General features: G+C 36.8%; 1 pseudogene; it reads left to right on the top strand.

The window, feature by feature from the left end:
* Nucleotides 1-234: 234 nt before the first annotated feature.
* Nucleotides 235-25,270, top strand: LOC131631596 (amino acid permease 2-like; annotated as a pseudogene).
* Nucleotides 25,271-26,568: the final 1,298 nt, after the last annotated feature.

Genomic DNA, 26,568 nt, shown 5'->3' with positions numbered 1-26,568 from the left:
CATTTTTCCCATTTCATATAATTTTTATAATTGAAGAAAAAATATTTATTAAAATTTTATTACCTTTTACTCGCTACAACTTTCAAAATTTATTCTAATTTCCATAATTAATCAACAAAACTTCAAATAAACATGAAGTTTAAAATAGAGAATACAACTTTAAATTATATACTAATTTTTTAATAATCTCCTCTAATATTTTTCTCATACAGATACAAGTGAGGAACGTCATTGATGGTTGTGTCAAGAGAACAGGTTCGAAATCTTAACTATATTTCACATTTTGACTTAAAACTAAATCTTATAGAAGCGAGTTTTATACCTGCTGAATCAATTGTTGTATCACATGAACATTTTGGACTGCCACAACTCATATAATCAATGTTGTGATAGGCTTGAGATTTCTTACATTGTCATGGACGATAACTCAACTTGGTTGGGCAGGTGGACCTGGTGTCATCCTTCTTTTCACCATCATCACTCTCTACACTTCTACTTTACTAACATTGTGTTACAAAACAGGAGATTCTGTTAATAGACGGAGAAATTACACCTTGACTGATGTAGTGAAGTCAATCTTAGGTAACAAGATCAAGAACATGTAATGTAATCATGTATGCTGGATTTCTCTATGATGGAATTCGATTGTGTAATTGTTTTTGAGTTTCTGTAGGTAACAAGTTTAAAAGTTGTGGTCTTATTCAATACGTGAATCTCTTTGGAATTGCAATTGGATACACATTATTGTTGCCTCAATTAGTATGACGTGAGTTACTAAAACATGTGTGTCATTATTGCAAAATTCTAGATTTTTTGTTTTATTGACTGAATTGATGTTGTGTTATTGACATTCTTGCATGTTTCTTAAGGCCATAAAAAACCAAATTGTAAAATATATATTGTGTTAGGTATTTTTGCAGCCATTTTTTGCATTTGTTGAGAAGTGGAGTGGACGTAGGTGGCCAAACAACAACTTTGTGACAGTAGAATGTCAAATACCAATTCCTTACATTGGAGTCTACCATCTCAACTTCTTCTGCTTCGTTTTGAGGACAGTTTTTGTGCTATTAGAATTTATCACTAACGTGATAAAATTGGAAAAACTCACAAATAATTCCGGATTTTTAATGTTGTTCACCGAGTTATGAACTAAATCTTAATGAACAAAATTATGCAAAAAATAGATTTAATAAATTTCATTATTGACATAATTCTCACCTACAAATAGAAAGTCAGTTTCACACTTTTGTTCATTGACAATTCTTTTACCAATTTCTATACAGCTTTGTACATACTTTTCTCGGATCACCCTTTTTGTTTTCGTTTGAGCCAATTCCTTGTTCCAACTTTGACACTATTTTTTAGTCAAAGCACTTCTTTTCAACATCGACTTTACATCTAACAATTTACCTCTTTTCTTTACTAACAACTAGTAAAATACCCGTGCTTATGAAAGGGTACATGTTTCGCACGCGCAGTTGTACCCATACTTTAAAAAATAGTAGATAAATATTTGAATCAATAATTTTCATTTTTCCCATTTCATATAATTTATATAATTGAAGAAAAATATATTGATTAAAATTTAATTACCCTTTACTCGCTACAACTTTCAAAATTTATTCTAATTTCCATAATTAATCAACAAAACTTCAAATAAACATGAAGTTTAAAATAGAGAATACAACTTTAAATTATATACTAATTTTTTAATAAGCTCCTCTAATATTTTTCTCATACAGATACAAGTGAGGATTGTCGATGATGGTTATGTCAAGAGAACAGGTTCAAAATCTATACTATATTTCACATTTTGACTTAAAACTAAATCTTATAGAAGCGAGTTTTATACCTGATGAATCAATTGTTGTATCACATGAACATTTTGGACTGCCACAGCTCATATCATCAATGTTGTGATAGGCTTGAGAGTTCTTACATTGTCATGGACGATAACTCAGCTTGGTTGGGCAGGTGGACCTGGTGTCATCCTTCTTTTCACCATCATCACTCTCTACACTTCTACTTTACTAACATTGTGTTACAAAATAGGAGATTCTGTTAATGGACGGAGAAATTACACCTTAACTGATGTAGTGAAGTCTATCTTAGGTAACAAGATCAAGAACATGTAATGTAATCATGTATGGTGGATTTCTCTATGATGGCATTTGATTGTGTAATTGTTTTCGAGTTTCTGTAGGTAACAAGTTTAAAAGTTGTGGTCTTATTCACTACGTGAATCTCTTTGGAATTGCAATTGGATACACATTATTGTTGCCTCAGTTAATATGACTTGAGTTACTAAAACATGTGTGACATTATTGCAGAATTGTAGATTTTTTGTTTTATTGACTGAATTGATGTTGTGTTATTGACATTCTTGCATGTTTCTTAGGGCCTCAGGTAGTATGACGTGAGTTACTAAAACATATTTGTCATTATTGCAGAATTGTAGATTTTTGGTTTTATTGACTGAATTGATGTTGTGTTATTGACATTCTTGCATGTTTCTTATGGCCATAAAAAAAACTGAATTGTAAATTATATATTGTGTTAGGTATTTTTGCAGCCATTTTTTGCATTTGTTGAGAAGTGGAGTGGACGTAGGTGGCCAAACAACAACTTTGTGACAGCAGGATGTTAAATACCAATTCCTTACATTGGAGTCTACCATCTCAACTTCTTCCGCTTCGTTTTGAGGACTGTTTTTGTGCTACTAACAACCATCACAACCATGCTATTACCATTTATCACTAATGTGGTAAAATTGGAAAAACTCACAAATAATTCCGGATTTTTAATCTTTTTCATCGAGTTATGAACTAAATTTTAATCAACAAAATTATGCAAGAAATAGATTTAATAAATTTAATTATTGACCTAATTCTCACCTATAAATAGAAAGTCAGTTTCACACTTTTCTTCATTAACAATTCTTTTACCAATTTCTATACAGCTTTGTACATATTTTTCTCACCTATAACGACTAGTAAAATACCCGGGCTTACAAAAGGGTACATGTTTCGCACGCGCATTTGTACCCATACTTTAATAAATAGTAGATAAATATTTGAATCAATAATTATCATTTTCCCCATTTCATATAATTTTTATAATTGAAGAAAATAAATTTATTAAAATTTTATTACCTTTTACTCTATGCAACTTTCAAAATTTATTCTAATTTCCATAATTAATCAACAACACTTCAAATAAACATGAAGTTTAAAATAGAGAATACAATTTTAAATTATATACTAATTTTTTAATAAGCTCCTCTAATCTTTTTCTCATACTTTAAAAAAATGGTAGATAAATTTTTATTATTCAATATTTAGATTAGAAGTTTCATTTTTCCTATTTCATATATTTTATATATTTTATATTAAAAGAAAAGAAAGTTTACTATCTTTGACTCATTACAACCATCAAAATATCTAAATATTTTTAATTGTCATTATAATTGTATCAATTGTACATTTTACGACATATAAATGTAGTTTTTGTTTTTGACACCTAATCTTAAAGATTGATCATAACCTGAAGTGGGCCAGAGACTTCGCGCACAATGTTGGTGATGAGGAGGAGGACGTGTACCTGCAAGCCATTCTGATGCTAAAGTAAGTAGGAGCACAAATATGTTTAAGTTTTTCTTAGGGTTAGACTTGAATTACCTAACCCTCTCAATGAGAGGGTTTTTGTAGTGCCCCAGCGCTTGGCCATTGGTCCATATTTTGGGCTAGATTAGGGATTCAGGCCCAAAATATGTGACTGCGGGGAATATAGGCGTAAAACCAGGAATCTAGGAAGGCTGCCCGAATCTAGCCGTTAGGACATGCAGAGATGGACTTCTGGGCAGCAATGGTGCCCAGCGGGCTGAAATATTTTATTACTTTTTTCTTTCTATTCTAGGATATATGGATTTGAAAAAACACAAATCAAATGCTATGCAAAAATGTGTTATATTTTTACCCAATTATTATTATAGTGGCAAAAATCTTTGTAAAAATGAGTACGTAATATATAAATGGGGTACAGCTTGAATAAGTACACCATATTTAAGTTGGTGCTTTCCAAAAATAAAACCCTTCCCACATTACACAAACTCTGACATTGTAATCCATGGCCAAGTTATTTCTCAGAATTTTTTCTCTTTCTGCCACATCCTCCAAAATATATTCTCCAAATGCCACACTGTGAAAAATATTTCCCATAATGCCACAGCAAAAGCCATGTCGCCAAATAGGATGGTGAAATGTCATTTTTTTTCATTTTTCTTTTTATTTAAATGATTTTCTTTAATATATTTATAATTTATAAATTTAATAACTAATTTTAACTGGTTAAAAATCAATTTTAATTATTTTTAAATAATAAAAAAATAAAATAAATTTTTATAAACTTTAATATAAATAATAAATAATAAAATACTTATTTAAAAATAAATATTATTGAACACAAATTATATTAAATAATATTAATACAATTAAATATATAAATATTTAAAGTAGGAAATAAATTGTAACTAGTTAATAGGGCATGCAGTATTTGGCCGATGCAGATATTTTTTGTGCATATGGGTTGTTTTTTGACAAATTCCACATCGTCTTTTTTTCTTTTCAACTGTGTCCATTTCAGCCCTAATGGAAGTATTGTTCGGGCGATCTTTTTTGTTTCTTCGCATGGACTTAGGGCTGTTATCGGTTCGGTCCGGTCCAGATATTTGTTATCCCGAGAACCGGACTGAAATATTAATCGGGTAAATTCGGACCGGACTGAAACAGTGATGGACTATTTTTTTGACCGAAACCGGATTGTTACTTCGGATATCCGACAAAAGTATCTAATAAATATCCAATATAGTATCCATTTTTGGTATCGGATAAAAAAATTATCCATTCTCGGACCGAGTAACATTTCGGCCGGTCCAATGGTCTGGTTTCACCGGTCCAGTTCTCGGATCCAGAGGTCCAAAAACAGCCCTACATGGACTCATTGTGTAAAAGAGTATCGCCTTGATATTGAGTTCATCTATGTTCTTTGGGAACATCGGTAAAGCTCTGTTCGTATACTTTGAAGTAGTGGCGCAACCCGAAATTTTAGGTAGTTTGGGCAAAAAATTTACAATCTATTTTTACTAATATTACACCCTGTTTCTACTAATTTTGCCATTGATTTCGTCTAAAAAAATTTCCCTTAATTTTGTTAAAAAATTGCCTACTCTGTTTTTACTAATTTTACCCTTAATTTTGCCTTTGGTGTTGTCTAAAAATCGACTATTAGATGGGGAGTATACAACGAAAGGAAGGGTTGAGTCCCGGCGCGTGCCCGAACTCGCTGGACTGTAGATCCGTCCATGCTTTGAAGACATTTCGAACTCTATATACAAGATGAAAAATATTTGTTTTTAAATTAGTATTTTGTATATTATTTATATTAAAGTATAAAAAATTTTATTTTATTATTATTTAAAAATAATTAAAATTAATTACTAAATTTATAAATTTTAAATATATTAAAGAAAATCATTTAAATAAAAAAATGGCATTTCGCTATCTTATTTGGCGACACGGCTTTTATTGTGGCAGTATGGGAAATTTTTTTCACACTGTGGCATTTTGGGAAAATAGTTTGGGGGGTGTGGCAGAAAGGGAAAAACTTCTATTTCTCACACTCTCATCACACTGACACACCTTCGTATTCCCTTCATTGAGTTTCCCACCATACCTCAACTCTCTGCCTCTTCACTACACCACCGGCCAAAAACCAAAAGTCTCCAAGTTTGTGACATGTGCGTGCACAAACACCATTAGCCACACTTTCGTAATTGATCTTTCTCTTTCTCCGAGATGGTGAGAAGCTCCACAAAGATTTATACCAATACGTAATTTACCTCCTCGCAGGTATTTATAAATAATGCACGCAACATTATCATAAAGTATACTCAAGTTGAAATCAATGCGGAAATTAAAACTAGCCATTTTTTTATTAGGATAATTTTTCTCTCATTACAATAAACTTCTCACACATTACATTCTGATATTGTTGTTTTTTTATAGTTTGAGTCACACATAGGTAAAACATTTTTGTTAAACAGGTAGAGACATATCTCTATTAGTAAGTGAGACTTTTAGTAAGTATAGTTTTTTTTTTTTGAATCAAATATGGTTGATGTTAGCTACTTATGTGAATTTTTTATTCCACGGTTAGATAAATTACCACACATATCCTTTAAATTTTGCAGCTGATTTGTTTCTTCATTTGGCTCGTTTGTTCCTTTCTCTTCCCCATGCACCTCCTAAATTAAATGCTCGTAATTGTTATCTTTTCTCTATAATGTCGCTTCATCTTCCAAAGATGCCATTAATGGAGGTATGAAGAACCATTTTAATACCGTTTTTTTAATTATTTAATTTTTTATATGATTAATATTCAAGTTTCTATTACAAATACAAGTGAGGAACGACGATGATGGTTGTGTCAAGAGAACGTGTTCGAAATCTTGACTACATTTCACATTTTGACTTAAAACTAAATCTTATAGAAGCGAGTTTGATACCTGCTGAATCAATTGTTGTATCACATGAACATTTTGGACTGCCACAACTCATATCATCACTGTTGTGATAGGCTTGAGAGTTCTTATATTGTCATAAGCGATAACTCAACTTGGTTGGGAAGTTAGACCTGATGTCATCCTTCTTTTCACCATCATCACTCTCTACACTTCTACTTTACTAACACAGTGTTACAAAATAGGAGATTATGTTAATGGACAGGGAAATTACACCTTAACTGATGTAGTGAAGTCTATCTTAGGTAACAAGATCAAGAACATATAATGTAATCATGTATGGGGATTTCTCTATGATGGAATTCAATTGTGTAATTGTTTTTGAATTTCTGTAGGAAACAAGTTTAAAAGTTGTGGTTATTCAATACGTGAATCTCTTTGGAAATGCAATTGGATACATTATAGTTGCCTCAGTTAGTATGACGCGAGTTACTCAAACATGTGTGTCATTATTGCAGAATTGTTGATTTTTCGTTTTAATGACTGAATTGATGTTGTGTTATTGACATTCTTGCATGTTTCTTAGGGTTATAAAAAAATGAAATTGTGTCCACAAGAATAATGTAAATGATCTATGTCTTATGTCAAGCAATATGTACATGATAGCATTTGGTATTGCAGAAGTGATACTTTCTCAAATCCCATACTTTGCTAAAGTATGATGGTTATCTATAGTTAAAGCCAAGGTTTTAAAATATTATCCTTGACCGTGAATACGGCCTTGACAAAAAGTAGCGGAGCCTTCCGATACCATTATTCACTGTTTTAAGAGTGAGAAAAAATTCGCAAACGTTACATTGTTATGGCCGCAACAAAATGTCGTTACGCCCGTGAAATACCCTTATAGTCGTTTACACACCATTATTGATGAAATATTTTATTCTGAAAGTACATATTAAATGGCTTTTACATTAATCAAAAAATTAAAATTTGGAACTAAAATTTTGTTTTATTGTAAAAATGAAATCATACTCGTTTTACAAGAATCCTAATTTGTGCAATATTGTGAGAATTTCACACCGTGACGACAGTTATTTACAACGCAACACATGTACCGACCGAAATCGCGAAAGCCATAACATGAAGGAAAAGCAATTTTTTTAAAACATTGGTTGCAACTATCATGTCCTTCACTTATTCTGTATTCCAGTTGGGTCTCGGCATAATTTAAGTAGCATGTACACGAAAAAATGTATATATAAAATCATGAAATTATACTTATCTTTTTTATGCAACTTCTTACTCTTATTTTTCATCTTGCGAAAAATCAAAGTTTTAAAGGAACCTTGATGGGAATTAGTATTGGAAGAGTGACATCAGTTGGAATAGTCACTAGCACACGGAAAATAAGGAGGAGATTTCGAGGTCTAGGAATGAGGGCTTTTACTTATTCCTTTTAAGTTATCCTCATTGAAATTCAGGTAATTCAGATATTGGACATCATGATAATATACACATATTCTTATTACAATGTTACTGTTTACGGTGATTTCCGGTAAACAACCGCTAGTCCTCCAAATTATAATAAATATGATTTGGTTACTCGCAGGATCGACTAGATTGATCCTAGGACATAGTCAAAAAGATTGTTATTTATGATGATTCGAACCATGTTTATGATTTTGCCTTGAAAATAAGAATTACTCGATCGAAACAATAAAGGTTAGTAGTCACTTGGTTATACACGTAAATATAACTTCAGCGAAAGGTAAGTCAAGATAAAACATAAGATAAAAACTGTAAAAGTGCAAGAATCTTAAAGTGCAAAAATGTTAAATACTTCAAAGATAAATAACATGAAAATAAAGAGTGCAGGAATGTAAATAGCAGGAAGTAAACGAAATGCAATAATATCGAAAGATACTTGAAAATAAAGGAAAATACACATGTATTAAAATGGTGGTGGTGTCATACGTACATTTCTCAGCGAACTCTTTCTCTTAACGCTTGATACTTGAGTAATATGTGAGTGATTTGTACAAAATGAACACCCTGAATCCTAACATTAGAACCCTTATTTATACTAGTTTCGACCTTAACAGTCCTACGCTAATTTAATGCCACGTTTCTCATGAGAATCCCCGGAAAGCCATCGGTCTCTGGACAGTTATGCAAACTTCTTCGAATTTCAAATCTTCCCGCCTGAATCCTCCTTCGACGCGTGGCAATATAACTTAACATTAAAATACCACGGAAATACACTAAGCATCAGTACTTAACATATTTCGTAAAATTTGTCTAAGTCTCGAAGATATACACTCCTACAAGTTTCAGCATTCACTATCTTCGTTATGACTTAAAATTCTTCATTCTCGAAACATGGCCATCAATAACCACCTCCTTCAAATTTCAGACCTTCGAAGGACATTTCTTCCTAAACGAAATCTTCAGCTAACAAATTGCCCCCAATAAATGCCTGTTTCGAAAAACAAGAGAAATAGGCGTTTCTTGCTGTAATAAGATTTCGTTTTTAGAGTTCCAAGATCATTGACTGACGTCATAATCATTGATGACCCTATTTCCAAAACGTCTTGTCATTTTCAAAGATGTCTACTCATAACTTACATTCCCACGTTCTGTTCTTACTTCCTGATCATTACTCCTATATACTAGGAGTAAAGCTAATAACTATTCGACCATCGTTGGATAAAATCAACGCCTGCCGCGTGTCTCTTGGCTTTTACCCAAAAGATTTGAAAGGGTTTCCGTTAGACCTTTAAATACCGAAACTTTAACCTTCACATAACTTTCACCTCTTATTTCCTTATTTCTCCACAGAAAAGAACACTCCTGATTATATTCAAAACCCATTCCAAAAAATCAAACTTACTCATGGCGTCTTCCTCAAATGTTCTTCAACCAGCTCTGAAACTTTAACAATCTACACAGATGGGGGATCAAGAGTGCGTACCAAACCCAAATTCTGCGGAAGTGCGCGCCATTTACGCTTCTCAGGTAATCATTCCTTTTGAACTTTCTGGGAAAACTCATGCTTTCATGGGTCTGTTACCAGGAGAAACTAACCCTTCTCTGAATAAATTCTTTCCTGCTTATTATAAAACTAGGCCGTTAGTTAGTAAGAACAAAATAGATGAAGATGGCCGTCCTATTTCAGCAAAGCCTGATGATACGGAAAACACTTCGACCGAAAACCCTTCAGCCCTATAGAAAATTAGGTTAGACTATGTAACCAATTTTGTGAAAGTTTTTAGGTCAATTCTCTTAGCAAAAGACCCTGAACTATACTATGCCTGGTTGGCAAGAGTAGAGAAACACAAGGCTGCTTTCTGGAAAGAACTGGGCATTTATGATTTAATCCAACTGTCCAAGACTGGTTTAGAATACAACCAAACCATGTTAGTTGCGCCAGTTTATTTCTGGGATGCTTCCCACAACACTTTCCATCTTCCATGTGGAATGGTCACCCCCACGCTTTTCGACATAGCTGCCATTACGGGGCTTCGACCAACTGGAGAACCCTTCGACCCCAACGTCATGGACACTGATACTATTAACTTCAATGAAGCAACTGTTACTTATACTGCATTCATTCAACAGTATCATGACGAAACTAATGAGGTAGTCTCAGACGAAGAGCACATTGCTTTCTTATCCTTATGGCTTTCGAGGTGCGTCTTTTGTTCTAGGTCTATACAAGTAGCAAAAAGATATCTCTGTATGGCTAATCAACTCCATGCTGGAACAAAACTAAACCTGAGCCAGTTAATTCTAGGGTTTCTCTACGAGAACCTAGGTGAAGCAACAGACCTTGTAAAGAATTATAAAACAGGTTCTTTGCTTTTCGCTGGCCCCTTCTGGCTGCTACAACTATGGCTCAATGCTACTTTCGAGGCTCAACTCCCATTTCGAGGTGTTGTGAACGAAGAAGATCCAAATATTAAAAATCGAACTGTAGAAGGAACCAGGTTGGCTTTGCTAACTCCAAAAGAAGAGACTGGTAAACTTCGCGAGCATTTTCTAGCATATGTCATGATGTTTGCTCGGTGTCATCAATTCAGCCCTTCGATGGCTCCGTTCGTAAACAGGACAGTGGGTCCCGAATGGTTCACTCGAAAGTTTCCACCAACATCTCAAGATCAAGAGACTGAATCTATGACTATTTGGGAGCTTTCCTTACCCCAAGGTTATTCTATCACCGTCTTCACCCCTCCAAAAGCCAATATGTTCTCCTTTGCTACCAACCAAATCTGGTATCAAGGCAATTTGGATTGGTTCAAATAAAACCCAAGTGTCTGTACGAGAAAAGGAACCACATGTGTTTGCACACTTTATATCTGACTGAAGAAGAATGTGAGTCAAAAATTGCCAGATATGCTGATGTGACCAATCTTTCGCCTATCCCTTTCAATCCCGTATTTTACTCTACTCCAGATTTTCAACAATGGTGGACGGACTATTACACCACGCAAATCTTTGACGCTGAGAGCCTTACTCGCGAACTAACTGAAGCTTTTGGTGATGTGCAGGAAAAATTTCAAAAAGGTACTTCGACTCATATTAAAGAAATACAAGCCTTTCAAAAGTTCTTTGAAACCATTTACAGGCCTGATGACCTTAGTCGGACCGTTCGTGAAGCTGCAGTCACTTTGCGCGAAAAGTTTTCTGCTAAACTGGATAAGTTGAAACTGCCCTCGTCTGTTCGACCAGAACTGCGTTATGAAGTGGCTTTCAAACTTAATCCTCCAAAATTCCCTCCACTGCCAAGCGCTGATTTTGGTGTGGCTTTAAGCCCTCCTTTCCCAGACTGGTTCGTGTGTGGGAATGCTTTTAAAATTCTTCAGGAAAGTACTAAAAAACGCGCTGAACGAGTGGTCCCGACTAAGCATACCCTGGATACTTTCAAAGGACATCTCCATATAGATCTTGAACATGTTCGTGTCTTGACTCCAATACCTGAAGGTTTGGGTTCACACAAAATTCTTTGACTAATGTTCCTTTTCTGCTGAAATACTAATTCCAGTTCCAACTACAGCTGTCGCTCGAAGGAGAAAGATTAAACAGCTCCCTGCGCAGAAAGCTTCTGAAGTTTCGCAGAGCAACAAGCCCAGTGAGAGTGACTATATCACTGCTCACAAGAAAACCACGGTATATACATACTTTATCTTTCATTTGTATGTTACATGAATCATCCTTACCTCACCCAATTTATATTTTCAGAGTTCGAAACCTCCACCACATTCGAAGCGAAAAACCTCTCCAGTAGTTGTCTCAGATGAGGATGACAAATCTCCACCTCGAACCAGACAAGCCCAAAAGAAAAGGCAGAAGGCTGCTACTCCTCAAGAAAAGAAAAGGGATTTGGGTCTTCGAAACTTACTTCACCGGGTGACAAGGTATTTTCTAAAGAATCACCTTTGAAAGGTGGTAGTAACACTTTCGTCGTCGAGAGCCATAATTCGAGCCCAGATAACATCCTAACCAAGGTATTTGGATTTCCCAACCTGATCATCTTTATAAATTTTTAACTTAAAATAATTAAGTTAACGTTTTACCTTATGATTGTAGGATGATGTTGGCACAGCCACTTCCGACCTCAAATCCTTCACTCTTAATATTGATCTTGATAAACTCCAAGGTAAATGCATATTCTTTTTACAGCGAAGAAATTTCTTGCAACTTTCCTTACCATGACATGTTCTAATTATTCCATGCAGGTAAATCTCATGTGCTTTCACTAGTGATCGAAGACGCTCAACCTCTTGCGACTATCATTCCTAGTACAGCAGTCGAAGGGAGCCATTCAACTGATGATTCTCCACCTACCCACAAGAGCGAAAAAGCAGACCAACAATGTTCAGGTAGCAACAATGCAGCTGGTCATCTAACTGGTAGTGAGGACACTTTATCTGAACAAGATGTCATGGAAGAAACCTCCAAATTAACCACAGTAGTTCCTCACGAAACCACAACTTTTGGGACCATAGTTTCTCCTTAAACTACTTCGACTCCTGCCCCAACAAAGCCTACTCCTTCAGAATTGGAGCAGCTTAAACAAACTGATCCTCTCAGCTTCCTCAAGGCTATGATGGATATTGATAATACTTCACCTTCTGAGCTCGAAACTTCTCCAGCTGTACAGCCAGAATCTGGTAATAAAGAGGATACTTCTGTCCTTCTTCATCAGATAAAGGAAAAGTTCTTCGAAACCAACCTTGTCGAAACTCTTAGCAAGGATCCTATCAAAACTCACAGCTTGAATCAACTTCTGAAAAAGGTGGATCTGCTCCTAGTTTCGAAAGAAGTCTCAGAGGTGATTGTTTTGCTGGATTCCCTGATCGAACAACTCCAGGCCAATATTCTTCGAAAACACAATGTCGACGAACAGCTGACTGCGAAAATGGCCTCTCATAATTCTTCATGGAAATCTGCTATTGATGCAACCAAACAGGGTGAAGCCCTTAAGCTTAAATATTCGAAGAACCAGGAAGCATATGACGAATGTGAGAAGAGCATCAACTCCTGGAAGCAAGAGATAAAAATGCTCGAAGAGAAGATAAAGGAGGCTGAATCTCGTAAGGCAACCCTTCAACAATCCAGTGAGCAGGAATTGACTGAAGTTGCACGTTTAGGAATCCAACATTTCGAGGCTGCACGAAAACTAGTTCCTGAAATTGACGAACTGAAGAAACAAAGGGCCCTGATTGAACTTCACATGTCTTTCTGGGAGATTCAATATTCGAAGATAAAAGATAGTCTCCCTAAAGATTTTAATTAGTTATCTCAAACCTTGTACTTCATTATCATGCTGTACTTTTGCTTTGTAATCAAACTCTTCGTAGAATATATATGTATGCTCAACTTTTATCTGCTTAGCTTTTATCTTCCACTTTGTTCATATTTTTGCAATCCTCGCAAGCAGTATTTTTAGCAAATCTTCCAGATTTCGCCAAAATCTATTTCCTGATTTGCCACAGTAATTTTAATTAATGTAAAACACGTGATCTGATCATCCTTCGCACCCTTTAACTTAGACTTGACGTTTCCACTCCCTTAGCCGTAATCATTATTAAGTGATGACGTCACTTTCTCCAAAACATCTCTTTAAGACGTGCGTGCATCAGTTTTTCATGATTGCATCTCAACTTCCAAGGGCGGGAAACGGCGGAAGCCATAACTCCTCTTTGGAATACCAAACGCAGTCTAATCACACAGTAAAAATTAAACCGTTCCACTCCTGCCCCCAGGTCTATATAAGGGCTTAGCATCACACTTCTTCTCTTCATTCTTGTTCCAAAAAACCTTATCTTGAAACTTCGTTCCTCCTTTTGCATTTTCTTCAACACAAAACCAGAAAAACATTTCCAAATTTTTCTCTACAAAATGTCAGTACCCCTCACTTATAACAATATCAGAGCTTGCATCAAAAAATAATTCAAAGTTTCTAAAGAAGATTTTGAAAGCAATTCCATAAGCATTAGTGCTTTCTTTGTTAACCAAGAGCTTGATTTCTATTATGAAATCCTGGAAGGACCAGTTTATCCCAACATGCTGGCTGATTTCTGGATGTTTGCGTCTTTACGCATAGATCCAGAAGGTAGAACCACCATAATCTCTGAGGTTCGAGGTGCCCACATTAGGATCACTCCCACCACTATCTCTAACCTTATGAGATGCAACAACTCTGGGGAGACCTTTGATGATAACAGCTTCAACATGACCACTCATCTTCTGTTGAGGACTCTCATGGACAATGACCCTTTCAGCGCCAAGGTCATCAGGATTTGGCACCAACTCCTTGTGGGTAATTTTCGTCCACGAAACCATGATCAAAATAGCATCATGGTGGAAGATTTAGAGTTTATACTCTGTGGCTTTCGTGGGAAGAAAATCAACTTTCCTTTGATGATCTTCAAAGGGCTTGTTGAGGCAGTTTCTATAGCTGCTGCTCGTCAAGGGGTTGTGACGTGTCTTCCATATGGGAGACTCTTATCTTACATATTCCTCAAAAAGGGTATAGTGAGAAGGATGCGCAGCTCTGGGTCCATGGATATGTTCGAAGCGGAGAGCTTGCCCCTGCTGGCTTTGGAAGGTTTAGACCAGAGGATCAACTAGGAGGTGTTTTGGTTTAGGTTTTTATGTTTTCTCTTTTGTACTCTTCAACATTTTGGGTCATGCTTTTAGGCTTCATTTTGTAATGCATGTAATCTTTCACTTTCTAATGACAAATATTTTGCTGTTTCTTTGTCTCTTTACTTTATTTTTCGTATATTTTGATCACAAAGCCATTTTGGCATTAGTTCAACCATTTTGGCTTACGTAGTACCTTAAATATCTACGTTTTTGCAATCTTCACTTCATGCATGCTTGGTTTGTATCTCTTCAGATACTTCCCATTTACTCTTAAGATCCCGCGATCTTCTGCTAATTCTTCGATTTCGTAAGCATTATTCGAAAATACCTTTAAGATTCGAAAGGGTCCTTCCCAGTGTGGGGACCATTTACCAAGTGCCTGATTCTTTCGATCTATAGGTAAAATAACTTTCCAAACTAAGTCATTATTGATAAACGTTTTACCTTTCACCTTTTTGTTGTATGCTCTGGATACTCTTTCCTTTTGCCTTTTTATCATCTCCAATGCTCGAAGTCTATCTTCATCCAGGTCTACTAATTCATTCATCATTAACTCCTAGTATACGTTGGGAGGGATTTCTGCCTGTCTTTGTATCCTTACTGACTGCAGGTATATCTCGATTGGGAGTACTGCGTCGTGACCAAACGTCAGTTGGAAAGGCGTAGTATTTGTAGCTTCTTTTGGAGATGTTCGGCAAGCCCAAAGTGCTTGGTCCAAAGTTTTATGCCAATTCTTGGGTTTTTTCCCCACATGTTTCTTGATAAGACCAATTATTATCTTGTTTGGTGCTTCAACTTGTCCATTTGCCTGGGCATAGTAAGGTGTAGAAGTAAACAATTTGAACCCTATTTCTTTGGCGAAGTCCTGCATCTTTCGCCCAGTGAACACTGATCCTTGATCAGTAGTTATACTTTCTGGGATTCCAAATCTGTATATAATATGTTTCTGAATAAACTCAATCACGGCCTCTTGATCCACATTCGCGAGTGGTATTGCTTCGACCCATTTTGTGAAGTAGTCTATTCCTACCAATATGTATCTTTGACCTTTAGATGATTTGGGGCGAATTTCTCCAATCAAATCTAGTGCCCATCCCCTAAAAGGCCATGGTTTCACTATTGAACTTAATTCGTTTGCTGGGGTGTGTTGGATACCTGCATGTTCTTGACATTCTTGACACCCTTTCGCAAACTCTATGCAGTCTTTTAACATGGAAGACCAATACATTCCATAACGAAACAGAAGCCATTTCATTTTGTGTCCTGCTTGATGTGAACCACATGCTCCACTGTGTACATTTGAAAGAGCCAAATATGCTTCTGCTTCATCCAAGCATTTTAACAAGACCCCTTCAAGAGTTTTCTTGAACAATTTGTTTCCCATCAGGAAATATGACAGGGCTCTATATCTCACCTTCCTGTCTATGTCTGTCGAAGGATTTTTTAAATAGTTCACAATTGGGCTCCTCCAATCTGTATCTGCTAACGAGTCAATATTTAACACTTCGAATTCTTCTTTGCCAGCAAAGCCTAATTGTGAATTCTCCAGGTCACTTGAGGAAAGTTTGGTAGCCATTGCTTTCCCTCTAACTTCGATCAGTTCTTCTAATTTTTCTTTTGATACCCTATATCCTGAGGCTAACTGTGCCAAATCATTTGCTTCTTGATTCTTGGTCCTTGAAACATGGTTTAACTCTACGTATTCGAATTTTTTAAGCAGCCTATTTGCTATGACAAAGTACATGATCAAGTTTTCTTTGATGCATTTGTACTCCTTTGTTAATTGCTTGATCACTAGTTCGGAGTCTCCTTTAATTTCGACTCTGGTTGCCCCCAATTCTAACAAAGCTTCAAGTCCAGCAATTAGTGCTTCATATTCAGCTTTGTTGTTGGATCATAAAGGACCTTCAATCTTGTACTTGAGCTTTGTTGGAATTCCATCAGGAGAAATTATCAATATCCCAACGCCAGTTCCTTCTCTGTGAGTCGAACCATCGAAGTATAGCTTCCAAGGCTTCAAATCTACATATTGTTGAGGATTCTCAACCACTGCATGGTCAACAATGAAATCTGATACAATCTGACCTTTCATTGCCTTGAGAGGTTGAAATATTAGTGAGTACTCAGTAAGGGCTAAAGCCCATTTGCCAATTCGACTGTGCAATATTGGCTTTGATAACATATGTTTGATAACATCGCAATGAGACGAAACATAAACATCAACTGGCTTTATATAATACTTGAGTTTGATACAAGAGAAATATAAACAAAGGAAGAGTTTTTCTATTGCGCTATACCTAGTCTCTGCATCATTGAGTACTCTACTTAAATAATAAATGGCTCTTTTGATGCCATTTTCATCTTCTTGTGCTAACATACTGCCTATTGTATTATCTGAAGCTGAAATATATAGACGCATGTGTTTCTTCCCATTTGGGGGAGATAAGATTGGTGGATGGATCAAGTATTGCTTGATTTTATCAAAAGCTTCTTGATGTTCGACACGCCATTCGAACTTTCATTCCCTTAGACGAAGTAGAGGGGAGAAAGCTTGTGTGCGTCCACTCAAATTAGAGATGAACCTTCTTAAGAAGTTTATCTTCCCCAGCAAGGACTGCAATTCTTTCTTCGTGGATGGAGGCTTGGTTTCCATAATAGCCTTCGTTTTATTCTGGTTAATTTCTATCCCCTTTTTATGAACCACGAAGCCCAGGAAATCTCCAGCCTGCACAAAGAAAGCACATTTGAGGGGATTCATCTTTAAGCCATGTTTTCTCATTCTTTCGAATGATTGGCTTAGATGATCGAGATGATCGCAATCTGAGACAGATTTAAATACGATGTCATCTATGTATACTTGCATGAATGTTTCTATAAAATCATGAAATATTGAATTCATTGCTCTCTGGTAGGTTGCCCCAGCATTCTTTAAACCGAAAGGCATCACAACCCACTCATAGGTGCCTATTGCCCCTGGGCAACGAAAAGATGTTTTAGACACATCTTCTTCTGCAATGAAAATCTGATTATAACCAGAGTATCCATCCAACATACTTAGATATTCGAAACCTGCGGCTGAATCCACTAACATTTCTGCCACAGGCATAGGATATTCATCCTTAGGAGTTGCTGCATTTAGATCATGAAAATCTATGCATACTCTTAATGAACCATTCTTTTTAATAACTGGTACAATATTAGCAATCCATTCGATATACCTTATGGTTCTGATGAACTTACACCGTAGGAGTCTTTCGACTTCTGCTTTAATCTTCGAATGAATTTCTGGTGCGAACCTTCTAGGAGTTTTCTTGATGGGCTTATTTCCTTCCTTTATGGGTAACTTCAATTCGACCAAATCGCGCCCTAAACCAGGCATCTCATCGTAATCCCATGCAAAGCAATCTTTGTTTTTCTTCAACAACGCGACCACTTTTGACTTCAGCGGTGGCTCTAGTTTCGCACTGACGTATGTTACCCTCTTTTGATCTCCATCTCCAAGATTTACCTCTTCGAGTGGATCTTGGGCTAGCATCTTGATATTTGATCCCATTGGGTCCTTCTCGAATCCCAAAGGCTCTTCGTCGTAGATTGCATCCAATCTTTGACCTATCTCTTCTCCTGAAACCTCTTTCACTTGGATTGAATCTTCAGGCAGGCGAGGGATCGTATTTATCCCCAAATCTGGAGTTTCTTCCTTTTTTAGCCCTTCATTAAACAACATTTTTGTCAATTCGGCTTCGAGAGCCGTCTTTCTTTTATTCTCGGCTACATAAGCCGAAATCTTTCCGAAAAATGATGACTCAGACATCATCAACTTCGTCATCCCAGCCTGTTGGCCGTATTGTTGGATAATGTTCCGTTGATGGGGTGTCTTCTGGGCCATCCATTATTTCCCTATTCCACTGGAAACCATTTGGGTGTAGAGTTAAGTAGTACAACGCATTTTTATTTGGGGTATACATCTCTTCTGCAGCATGACAAGGTCCTATGTTTGCCAAGTTCCTATCGAAGTTAGTTTTATTAACCTGGTTAACTTCAGCCATGTAGTAGCTCTTATCTCCCTCAATATTCTCTACTATACCATCTTCCCTCCAAATGGTTACCCTTTGATGCATTGTCGATGGCACAGCTGCAACCCCGTGGATCCATTCTCTTCCGAGCAAAAGGTTGTAGTTTGCTTTTGCTGATATAACCATAAACATAGTTGGCCTCGTGAGTGAGCCAACTGTTAAATTTACCTGAACAACTCCCAGTGTCTATCCTATCTTGCCTTCATAGTTAGATAAAACCATGTTATGTGGCCTTATATCGGTATCGAACATACCAATTCTTTTCAGCATGTATTGGGGCATTAGGTTCACTGCTGCCCCCCATCTACTAGGACTTTATTAATGCCAACATCTTCAATTTTAGCCCTTATGTAGAGTGGTTTCAAATGATTTCGCATACCTTCATCAGGTCTCTCGAAGAAAGCGTTCTGCTCTTCAACTACGCCGTTGTTTAGAACATAGTAACACACAGGTATGTGTTTCGCCATTTCTTCGATATCAGCCTCTTCGCAGTCTTCAACTTCAGTTTCCTGATTAAACTCATGAGGGAGTACAGACACAATGTTGCAGTTGAGGTTTATAGATGACACCCCGTCAGAATCGAAATCATTCGTCATTCTATCCTCTTCCTTCCAAGGACTGGAATGCATCTTTTCTTCTTCTTCTAAAATATTTTCAGCTTCGAATAGTCTGCGTTCCACCGGAGGTTTGCTTGCCTTCGCTCCCTGGTGTGGGACTTGGTTGCTACTAGACTCTCCAGCTTCTCTTGGTCTGTATTCTCTTTGAGCATTTTTCATTCTCTGGTGCCTTCTCCACTAGGATCTGGACATAGGATTTTTTCCCTTGTAATTCTCCAACCGATACATCTCTCGATTTGAGTTTTGAAATTGCTTCCTATATGCCATTGCAGTCCTTCCTCCTTGGTCCCAACTTCGCCATTTGTTGGTTCTTGCACCAGCTTGCACCCATCTGTCCCTAGGTACTTCTGCAGGGACTTTGAATGTTACCCTTCGAGCTCTAGGATGTGGGCTGTCAGGTCTCTTCGTTGGGGTCCATATATCGAAACCATACAGGTTAGGACGTAATCCCTGAGTTTCTCGACCCATGTAGCAGTACACCCTTTCGAATGATCGTGCCAGCATTTCATCATAGACTGCCCCACATCTGGGGCACAGTGCAACTTCAATGTTTTGCCTGTGACATCTGACCAGAAATCCCACTAAGCTTTCTTCCATCTTTAGGTATACTTGTAGCAAAGGGTTTGGTTCTCTCCCGGGGTGTTCCCATCTTTCGCGTCGAGCCCTTTCGAAGTTGGCTTCGATCCTTCGATTCAGCATGATCGAACACCTTGGACACATCCATTGTTTTCCGCCATTCCTTTCATGGCAATTCCAGAGATAATCTTTGAGACTTTTCCCTCTTGGAGGGATTTCAATGTTTCCCTTTTGCCTTATCAACCATGTCTCCAATTCGCCAAATTCAGACACTGGTCGTCCGGCACTGACCATGTTAACAACTGCTGGGGGGGCTTCAGAAATTTGGATTTGTTGAAGTTTTACCCTGAGGTCTTCAGTGGCCTCACTGGTTTTTTCTCTCGAAACTTCAGTTATCTCTGTCTTAGAGGATTCTTCAACATCAGTATTGAAGACCGCATCGTCATTTAGGCTTTTAGTAGCCTGATTTCCGGTTAACATTGTATCAGCTTTCGCAATGTCTACCTCAGATACATCTACCATGTTGACATCCAGTGGTTCACAAAGGCTAGCGTCAGCAATGTTCAAAGGATTTGTGTCGACCTTCATGTGACTCTTAGTCTTGTCAACAAACTTCAAACGTCCATCCTTGATAGCGTTTTGAATTAGATCCCTGAAAAGAAAACATTGTGAGGTTTTATGGCCCAAAAAACCATGATATTTACAAAAACCTCTCTTCTTCCGTTGTTCTAACGGAGGAATTTTGGAATTTGGAGGCAGTATCATTTGGCCATCTTTTACTAGTAAATCAAATATCTCATCACACTTAGTGACGTCGAATGTGTAAGTTTTCTTAGGGAATCTATCGTTCTTATCGTTTTCTACTGGGTTTTTTCCATTTGCAGGATTGAGTAATTTGCAAGCATAAGGTGGCGCTTCTTTCAGTTCAGCTAAATCTATTTCGACCTCTTCTATGCCGTATGAGTCGCTGAAAGATTCGTCATCGGCGTCTTCCGCCTCGACGTATGCTACCCTTTCTTTTTTATATCCCTTGTTTGCTCTAGCTTTTTCTGCTTTCAAGCCTTCGACTTGTCGAACCCTATCTGCCAACTGGGCCATATCCCTAAGGTACTGAGTATCTAGTTTCTTTCTAATTGAATAATCTAGACCACCGGCAGCCATTTCGACCAATTCATGTTCTGGGACTGTCGTGAAACACCTTGATTTCAACAGTCGGAACCTATTCAGGTAATCATCAATTGGTTCTGTAAACTTCCTCTTAATGCTGGCCAATTCTTTCAGACTTATCTTGGTTTGGCCCATGTAGAACTGTTCATGGAACAACCTTTCTAAGTGTGCCCAAGCATCTATCGAATTTGGTGGTAAAGTAGTGAACCAAATAAAAGCATTCTTTGTTAGCGAACTAGGGAAATATTTGATCCTTAAATCCTCATTCCCTGCTAAGTCTCCTGCTTCTGTCAGATATCTGGCAATATGTTCCACAGTTGACTCGCTAGTTTCGCCTGAAAACTTTGTGAACTTGGGCACTTTAGTGCCTCTAGGCAACTCTGTCTGCATGATATAATCTGATATGGGGGATGTATAATTTGGACGTCGAAGTCCAGTGCTAAGGCCGTTATTGGCCATAACCCTTTCTATCATGGCGGTTAAGTTATTTTCCGTAGCCAGATTTTCTCTTCTGACTCTCTGAACGATTTCATCCGGATGTTCATTCCTACCCACTATCCTTAATCTGGGTCTTACTTCCTCCATTTCCTGTTGAACGGGAACAGCTCTTTGATTCGAAGCCTCCAAATCTATTACTTGGTTCCCTTCGATTGCCGCTGTTCTTTGTGGGGAAACTACATTATTAGTGGTTGTCCTAAACGGAGGGACCACATCTTGAATACGTTCCATAATGGGTCCTTCTTCTCGATACAAGGGCTGCTTGTCCTTTCGTTTAGGGTATGGAACTCCCATGAAATCTACCATTCGATTCATTTGAGATGATATCTTTTGGAAAATCTCCACATTCTCTCGATTCGTACTAGTAATATTTGTTGCTAGTGGATTCAAAATTGAAGCCAGTTCCTTGGCCAAGACCCCTAACATATCATGGTTGCTTGCATCCATTTCTTGTTGGAATGCTGCTTGATTACTTGTGGTAAAATTGGGTATTTGGGCAGAGAAGCCAGTATTTTGTGCACTTCGACCCACTGAACCAACAATTGGCGAAAACGTCGCATTATTAGTTGTAGCATATGTAGGTCCTGCCCCCCGTACGCCTGTTCCATATGGATATGGCATTCCGTATGGGTAGTTTGGCCTCCATTCGAATGCAGAGTTCGACCCTGGGTTGAATAAGTTATTTACAGCATTTGTCGAGAAAAGTGGTATCTCGTTTGCGCTTGTGGATGAAGGTGCGGTAGTCGACACTAAAACTGGAATAGTCCCTGATGGTTCTGTATTATTCTCAGGTATAGCCTGGGAACTATTCGTGGGCCTCGATCCATTTGGACCCGGTGTATCCCGTGCTCCTTGAGTAGAAGTCGAAACATGCATAGAATTTGCCGCTCCTGATCCTGAGCCTTGTGGGGGATCTTGATCTCCCCCTGTACTGGTCGTGACGACCATTTTCTTGTTGTACCTTCGCTTGGGAATCGGTTGTGCACTGTTTGTTAATTTACCGTTCCTAAGGTTCATACAAGGTCTTGATATTGTCTAGACAAAATAAAACAATTGATTAAAAACAATCTGCTTGACACTGTCCCACTGGGCGTGCCAATTTGTTTACGGTGATTTCCGGTAAACAACCGCTAGTCCTCCAAATTATAATAAATATGATTTGGTTACTCGCAGGATCGACTAGATTGATCCTAGGACATAGTCAAAAAGATTGTTATTTATGATGATTCGAACCATGTTTATGATTTTGCCTTGAAAATAAGAATTACTCGATCGAAACAATAAAGGTTAGTAGTCACTTGGTTATACACGTAAATATAACTTCAGCGAAAGGTAAGTCAAGATAAAACATAAGATAAAAACTGTAAAAGTGCAAGAATCTTAAAGTGCAAAAATGTTAAATACTTCAAAGATAAATAACATGAAAATAAAGAGTGCAGGAATGTAAATGGCAGTAAGTAAACGAAATGCAATAATATCGAAAGATACTTGAAAATAAAGGAAAATACACATGTATTAAAATGGTGGTGGTGTCATACGTACATTTCTCAGCGAACTCTTTCTCTTAACGCTTGATACTTGAGTAATATGTGAGTGATTTGTACAAAATGAACACCCTGAATCCTAACATTAGAACCCTTATTTATACTAGTTTCGACCTTAACGGTCCTACGCTAATTTAATGCCACGTTTCTCATGAGAATCCCCGGAAAGCCATCTGTCTCTGGACAGTTATGCAAACTTCTTTGAATTTCAAATCTTCCCGCCTGAATCCTCCTTCGACGCGTGGCAATATAACTTAACATTAAAATACCACGGAAATACACTAAGCATCAGTACTTAACCTATTTCGTAAAATTTGTCTAAGTCTCGAAGATATACACTCCTACTAGTTTCAGCATTCACTATCTTCGTTATGACTTAAAATTCTTCATTCTCGAAACATGGCCATCAGGAGCCATTTTATCTTCAAAGATGGTCATCAATAACCACCTCCTTCAAATTTCAGACCTTCGAAGGACATTTCTTCCTAAACGAAATCTTCAGCTAACAGTTACATAGGAAAACAGGTTTGTTTTATTGCAACACAAGACCATTAGAAAGGCCACTATGATAAGCATCATGGTTACTATAGTTTTTTTACCTACTATGTGGTAGCATGGGTTATGCTTCATTTAGAGATCATGTTCGCGGAAATATTTTGATTGGTTTTGGATTCTATAATCCTTATTGGCTTCTTGACATTGCCAATTTTGCAATTGTTGTGCACCTAATTGTAGCATACCAGGTATTTTATCTTATTATTCTTAAGCCTATGTTGTCTTATTATCTATGCAGCAACAAAACTTTTGATTAAATGTGTCTCAGGTGTCAGATACTTACTTCATATTAAAAGCGTATATGGTGTGAGACACTGAAACGCCACAGATACATGTTCATGTTCTTACTATTGGTGTCCATGTGTCAATAAAAATTAATTGAAAATTATATATTGTGTTAGGTATTTTTGCAGCCATTTCATGCATTTGTTGAGAAGTGGAGTGGACGTAGGTGGCCAAACAACAACTTTGTGATAGCAGAATGACAAATACCAATTCCTTACATTGGAGTCTACCATCTCAACTTCTTCCACTTTGTTTTGAGGAAAGTTTTTGTGCTACTAACAACCATCACAACCATGCTATTACAATTTTTCACTAATGTGGTAAAATTGGAAAAACTCACAAACAATTCCGGATTTTTAATCTTGTTCACCGAGTTATGAACTAAATCTTAATCAACAAAATAATGCAAAAAATAGATTTATTATATTTAATTATTAACCAAATTCTCACCTATAAACAGAAAGCCAGTTTCACACTTTTATTCATTTACAATTCTTTAACCAATTTTTATACAGCTTTGTACATATTTTTCTTGAATCAGCCTTTTGATTTTCGTTTGAGCCAATTCCTTGTTCCAAATCTCACACTAATTTCTAATCAAAACACTTTTCTTCAAAACACTTTTTTTAACATCAACTTTACATCAAACAATTTACCTCTTTTCTTTACTAACAACTAGTAAAATACATGTGCCTACGCACGGGTACATGTTTCACACGCGCATTTGTACCCATATTTAAAAAATAGTAGATAAATTTTTATATTCCAACATTTGAATCAATAATTTTCATTTTTCCTGTTTCATATAATTTTTATTATTGAAGAAATTAAATTTATTAAAATTTTATTACCTTTTACTTACTACAACTATCAAAATTTATTCTAATTTCCATAATTTATATACTTTTTTTTAATAAGCTCCTCTACTCTTTTTCTCATACTTTACAAAAATGGTAGATAAATTTTTATTATTCAATAGTTAGATTAGAAGTTTCATTTTTCCCGTTTTATATAATTTTATATTAGAAATTTTTTTTTTCTATCTTTGACTAATTACAACTATCATAATATCTAAATATTCTTAATTGTCATTATATTTGTATCAATTGTACATTTTCCGGTATATAAATATAGTTTTTATTTTGACACCTAATTTTACAGGTTGATCAGAACCTGAAGTGGGCCTCAGACTTCGCGCACAAAGTTGGTGATGAGGTGTACCTGCAAGGCACTCCGATGCTAAAGTCAGTAGGAGCACTAATATGTTTAAGTGTTTCTTATGGTTAAACTTGAATTACCTAACCATCACAATGAGAGGGTTTTTATAGTGCCCCCAGCCCTTGGCCATTGGTCCATATTTTGGGCTAGATTGGGGATCCAGGCCCAAAATATGTGACTGCAAGGAATATAGGCGTAAAACCAGTAATCTAGGAAGGCTTCCCGAATCTAGGAATATCACCACATACACTCTCAAAGTGGTTGAGATGTACATCAAATTCGTCTTCGGTATTTGAATACATGATGTTGTTCCATTGATTCATGACATGTTCTTGTCTTTCTGATTTGATGTACTCTTTACATTTCATGCTGACATTTTTTGAAATATGAAAAGTACACAACAAATTAGACGCATTTGGATACACAAAATCAATGGCATTCATTAATTCAAGTTCGCGGTCCGTCACCATGACATCTGGTAGAAACTTCTCAGAATAGACCAACTCCTTGTGCCTCTCCAGTGCCCATGTGAAGTTCTCCTTCCTCTCGTGTTCCAAATATGCAAAAGCTACTAAAAACATCAATTTTATTGATGTACCACCAACAATCTCAAGCAGTGGTAGCCGATACCTGCACAATTAAAAAACGCATCCATAAACTAGATCACTGTACATATTTTTAAGATGAGAGAGATTAATATTAATATTCTTACATGTTTGTCTTGTACGTGCAATCAAAAACCAACACCACAGGAAATATATTCATCAACTTGATAGAGTCATGGTGTGTCCAGAAGATATCAGCCACGATATCAGAATTCTCCTTATTTCTAGACCAACACATGTATTTCTCTTGGTTAATAAGGCTCAATAACATTTGCATTTCTGTCAGTGCACCTCTCTTGCCCACTCTGTATGTTGCTCTAGCTCGGTAAATCTGGGTAATACTCGTGAGATTTTCTGGGTCTTTATTTTTCAAAGCAGATGCAATGTACCTTGGTTCCATATTGTACTTCGTCATGTCATTCACAAACTTTCTTTCATCACCTTTTAGACGCCCCAAGATGTCATGACCTAACATATCCTTATCTAGTCTATGATTATGCATCCCATATTTAACCACCACCTTCAAACCAATACCACTCGGAGCAGATCTCACCCAAAATGGTCATCTAAGCCTCATAGTAGAATTGCCATCAGAAGGGGCCGCAGCTGCATTTTTCTTTTTGTAATTTCCTCCTCGGTCACAACCCAAAATCAATTTATCCTTCTGTTAGCTGGGGATTTCGATCGCTATATATATTCTTCGAAGATTTAAGTTTCGAGGAAAGAATGGCTTTGGATGGATATTTTTGAGAATGTTATTTG

Source organism: Vicia villosa, unplaced genomic scaffold (genome assembly GCF_029867415.1).
Source record: "Vicia villosa cultivar HV-30 ecotype Madison, WI unplaced genomic scaffold, Vvil1.0 ctg.000848F_1_1_1, whole genome shotgun sequence".
In the NCBI taxonomy this organism is placed as follows: domain Eukaryota; kingdom Viridiplantae; phylum Streptophyta; class Magnoliopsida; order Fabales; family Fabaceae; genus Vicia; species Vicia villosa.
The sequence above is the reverse complement of the archived record's forward strand: the minus strand, read 5'-3'. Positions and strand labels throughout refer to the sequence as shown.